The sequence below is a fragment of the Bacillus rossius genome, chromosome 3 (genome assembly GCF_032445375.1).
Source record: "Bacillus rossius redtenbacheri isolate Brsri chromosome 3, Brsri_v3, whole genome shotgun sequence".
Classification (NCBI taxonomy): domain Eukaryota; kingdom Metazoa; phylum Arthropoda; class Insecta; order Phasmatodea; family Bacillidae; genus Bacillus; species Bacillus rossius.
The window spans coordinates 121,401,847-121,406,995 of NC_086332.1; positions in this window are offsets into that span (position 1 = coordinate 121,401,847).

The following is a 5,149-nucleotide window of genomic DNA, read 5'->3' on the forward strand; positions in this document are numbered from 1 at the left end:
CCGGGACCGGGAAAGGCGGGACCTGGAGGGAGAGTGAAGTGATTGCGAGGAATGTTGGTAGGTTGTCGCAAGCAGAACACGGCATTAACGAATTTCACGAGCCGTCTTTTATTAACGCTTATAAAGTCCTGCCGCAGCCTGGCGGAACCGTCGCGGAACAAGTGCCCTACCACGGCGACACGGACTCCCTGATGACGGGGCGGTTCTCAAATACGTTTCGGCGCGAATCGTAAAGTTTATTAATGCTAGGCTGACCCAGTGAGAGAGGGCCCGAAGACGGAGCGCTGTACATACGCGGCCCGTTACGTAATGTTCCGTGGACGGCGAAAAGTTCAGAGACTCGTAGCACCACGTTCGCGTTGTCGAAACTGCCCGCTAGACACGTCTCCCGATGACTCGTAAGTTAACAATGCTAAGCTGATTCGCGGTGGCAGCTCAGCTGCCGTGACCGACTGCGGACTGAGCGAACGTTCAATCCCGAGCGCAACGTGCGCGGCTCGCGGAGCAACGAACACATCTGTCTCCGCTCGAGACCAGGACGCGACTGCCTCTCCCCGCTCGCCCGCGGGCCGGCGCCCGCGGGTGGCGGGGAGGGAGGGGAAAATCGGCCGGCGTGGGAGAGAGCTCCGTCCCGCGGCGCGCCAGGCTGCAATTACATACTACGGCGAAACACTTCAGAAAAAGTTATTGAATTATTTACAAAGACATACACGAGACATTAATTACACAGCGAACTTGCACAATGAATAATAAATAAAATAAGTTAATTACACACATTCAAATCCCTTAATCGTTTACAAATATATACACACTGAAATAAAAGATAAAGTCACATAGAAAAAACACTCGTTGGCATGCTAGGGCGCACGCGGGTGCGTCCCTGGCCGTCGCACACACTGGGGTTCACTGGGGGGGAAAACAGGCCCCCTCAGGCCCGCGTCGGTGGCCAGGTACGGCCTCTGTATCTGGGAGGGTACGACGACTGTCGTCAACTACATGAGTCAAATATTGTCTGTATTAAAAAATTTTTTATTAGGTAACTAAAAATTGTAGAAATAAAAAACACACGAGTTCAAGTTTTACACATTTATTTATAAAAAGTACACAAATACATATTAGGTTAAGGAATCAAGCATTTTCACAAGCAAAGTTTTTAATGCCGCACGAACTGACTCGTCGACTCCGGTTCCAACTGGTTCGTTGACTCCGGTTCCAACTGGTTCGCCGGTCACGCGATCAGGAACACAGGTTTCCAGCTGGTCATCTTCTGCAACGTCGACAACTCCGACAAGACATGGTCGATGACGTCTGTGACCACGTCTACGCCTGGGCTTTGGCTCAGTGCTAATTGGGACAGATTCACTGCCTGAACTGCGACGACGAGACACACACCGTTTGGACGTCTGCGTAGAAGCATCACAGGTCGCAACAGGTTGCAACACGTTCATGTTTGGTGTTGCACATGCAGACGAGGCGACTACCTCAGCGATGCTAGCAGGAAGGATTGTGTGTGGTCTCATGTGATAGACGGCACAGTTTCCAGGTTCGCAGGTTCGCAACAATCTACCAGCTGCTGAGTCGGTTCGTAGGACACAGGAAAGTGCGCAAACCGACAATTCTGAGCGCCTCCATCGCAGGTTTCTGTATATGTACGTAGATACCCGGAATCCCAGTAGCTGTACTCGACACTGCTGAAGCTAGGTCTTGCGCTCACGTACACGTTAGCAGGATGAAACGTAAACATCTTCTTGCAGGTCGAACGTCAACTGAAGGCACGTACGTAGGTACGCCATTTATATATGCAGGCTACTACTAACAATGTGTGTGCCATTTCTGCATTAACTGCGAGTTTGTACAGGCACAGACACGTTCAAACTCGTCGTTTGGATGCTTAACTTCGTACATTGAACAGAGTTTCCGCAGGGAAGGACAACCGTAGTCGGTCTGTATATCCACAATTTCAGCTGCTCCGACGTCACACAGTTCTCGTAGCCATTTCTTCTGTTCGGGTCCGGAAACGTATATTATTTCGTTTTGCAGTAGTAAATCTTGAAGTGTGTTTTTCACTTGGTGGTACGGAATTTTTCCTTCGTCCCACTCTAGTCCGTGATAATATTTACATAGTAGTTTCCACGGATACGGAGGTCAGAAAGTGCGTGTTCGAGTCTTGTCTCCGGAGGTGACGCTAATTTCCTTGAGCACGAATCCATTTTGACTCTGGAAACCTTGCAGGTTGCAGTACATGTTGTCGCTAGCAATGCTCGGTCGTAACTAAATTATTATCGAAAACGAAACAGTATTTATGTCAGGATTTTCACAAGTTTGTCTCGACAATTGTACGAAGCAAGCCGATCGTGAAGTATCAGACAAAAAGCATAGGTGTTTGGTGGAATATTTCCGCTAGTCGTTATCTCGATCCTACAGTCGATGATGTTTGAATTTATTCGATCATCCTGTTTGGAAACGTCAAACACCATTAACGGTGCCTTGTTCTTGAAACTGTCGGGATTCAGTATCGGTGACTGTATCCGCCCGTAGTAAGCTTGCTGAAACTTGGCATACATTTGATATGCTAGAAGGAATCTTCCACTTTCAAAGTCCATGTTCATGTCAACGTACGGATAACTTTCGCTGTTTAAAAATATTTTTACATTACGCATTTGACAGTTATCGAATACGGAGCGACTCACTCCTGCATTGAGCTGTCTTCCGGTCTGAAGCCCGACGATTATGTATCTTGGTTTTTCCGTAGCGAAGCTGGACTTTACTATCCAATTGATACGCTGACTATGAGGCAAGCCAGGATAAGTTTCCATGCTCCAGGATCGGAATGGCACATCGAAATTCTTGCCATTTTCTATGTTCTTCAACATCTTGACTCGTTCAACGGTGCTCACTTGGATGTGGGGCAGCATCCACTCGATAGACTGTAGTGTTAGCGAGACATCTTGAGGGTTTTCTGCAGCGGTGACAATTGCATTAATGTGCGTGTTGGCTAGAAGCAGTACGAGCTCTTGTTTCGAATTAATGATTATATGCTTGTAGTCCTCAGCGAATCCGAGAAGCATGGACAGAGGAACACAAACTTCTAATTTCCCTTCGGCATAAACCGGAAGCTTATATTCATCCTCGAGAGCCCAACCGGCCATCTTTGCAGCAGACAGTTCATTTGGAGTGAGCGAAAGGTAATTTTTCATAGCAGATGTTATGCCTACATCTCTCGTCTGGTCTACCTCGACGCCATTGAGTACATATGTAATGCGCTCGATTAGGTGAAGAATACCATTGCAGGATATTGATGTCGTTGTCGGGTGCGTACCATCCGCTTTTGTCAGCGTGCCTCTTATACGTAGAAATGACTGCGAAGGTAAAGTACAAATATCTTGGTGCTGTACAGCAATGCGTACTTCCGATGGTAGTGCGTACGGTCCGAGCAGGAAAGGCTGGTACTCGTGCAATTCCATTTTCGTAATGCTGTCATAAAAAATGACCGGATCTTCCACGTTGAGGATTTCGTCTTCCATATTTACTCGGCACTTGTCCAATACTGAGAAGATACTTTATGTTGTCAGGTGTTAATGCAACGATGTCTGGTAGAGAACTGTTCTTATTCACGGCAATATGATTTCTTTTATAATTGTTCGGTGTTACGAACTTTATGCCCATCGCTTCAAGTGCAGACGTAATGTAATTTCTTCGTCTTGAAAATTCACCAATCGTCCTCGCTGGTCAACGATTCTGACGACGACTTCGTGTGCGCACTTCACGACGACTGGAACGTAAATGATACTTTGCGGTACTTCTACCAGTTTATATCCTGGCGGGACCATCGGCAAAAACTCGTGCAGCATGTTGCTTAGTCTTCCGTTGAGATACGTTCCACTTGCCAAATTACAGTTTATTCTTATGACATTCACAGGTAAAATGTTTACTGCGCGCGTAGATTTGTACGTTCTTCCCGTATCATAGACCTTTGATTCGAATCCGAGCATCGTACCTATGGTGCCAGGTTTCGTAAAGTCGACATTTTCACTGCATGTTAGAATGCTTTTTTGAGTGTTTGGATTTCCACGCAGTTGAAAGTCTACATCCTGTGGTAACATTTCCCTGATGTAATTTGCAATGTCGTCAATTTCGTAAGAGCCAACAGGTAACCGTATTTCATGAGCGGTCCCATCGCTTTTCAGGAAGCAGATCTTGCAATTTTCTTCGTCGATATTAGGTATGGCATTATACGTTTGAAAATCTACGAGCCCGATACACCATTCTCCGTCTAAATCCAGAGGCGGGAAATGAACCGCCCGCAGCTCAGATGCGTGTCCTGTCAAGGTAAGTGTTATCGACATGACTAATAAATTATCATCACTGCATAACCTTTAAGTAGCAATTTTTTTTATTTGTCAGCTAATTTTTTGTTTGTTAAAAAGCGAAGACACAAGTGTCCGCAGTTTGTTTGATTAGGCCTCTGTTCCGTTTCGTAATTGTAAAACAATGTAGTGGACCGGCCCAGGTACTGTCGCAGTTCTGGCGGAGGCCGTAAATTACCGAAACTGTCGTAGTAAGTGGCTTTTTTTCCAGACTTTATGTACGCCACCCAGTGCGTGCCTTGACCCGACGACGTGTCTAAATTAATTATGGCGCGCTCACGTGTCTTTGGCTTGCTGGGCAAAGTGTCTCGCATAAACACACCGCGGAAATTTGGTATTTTCAGTTTGCGTGCGTACTTTATTAAATCTACGTTGGTGAGCGGACGTTTTGGCAAAGAACTTAGGATTTTTTCATTCGTTTCTTTCTCATGCCTCGGCCTGCCTTGTGAGGTCGTAAGTAGAGTCCTGCGCCGTTTTTTTTACCGATGGCAATGGCTTCCATGCTGGCATTGTGTCGCTGTGCTTCTTTTAACTGCTTGCGCTCATTCTTCGAAGTGTTGACTGCCCGCACTATACCGCTCGTTGCACCGATGAGGCCGCCGAGAGCACCCAATGCAGGCAAAAGCAAAGGAAGAAATCCTCCTATAATCTTCTTGTCGAGAGTCTGTAATTTTTGCTTGGCTTTTTGCACGCCTGCACCGATCTTGCGTTTGGTCTTGCGTGAGTTAGTCTTTGACTTGATGGAGCTGGCTCGACGAGCACCCAGTCCTAATTTCGTCTTT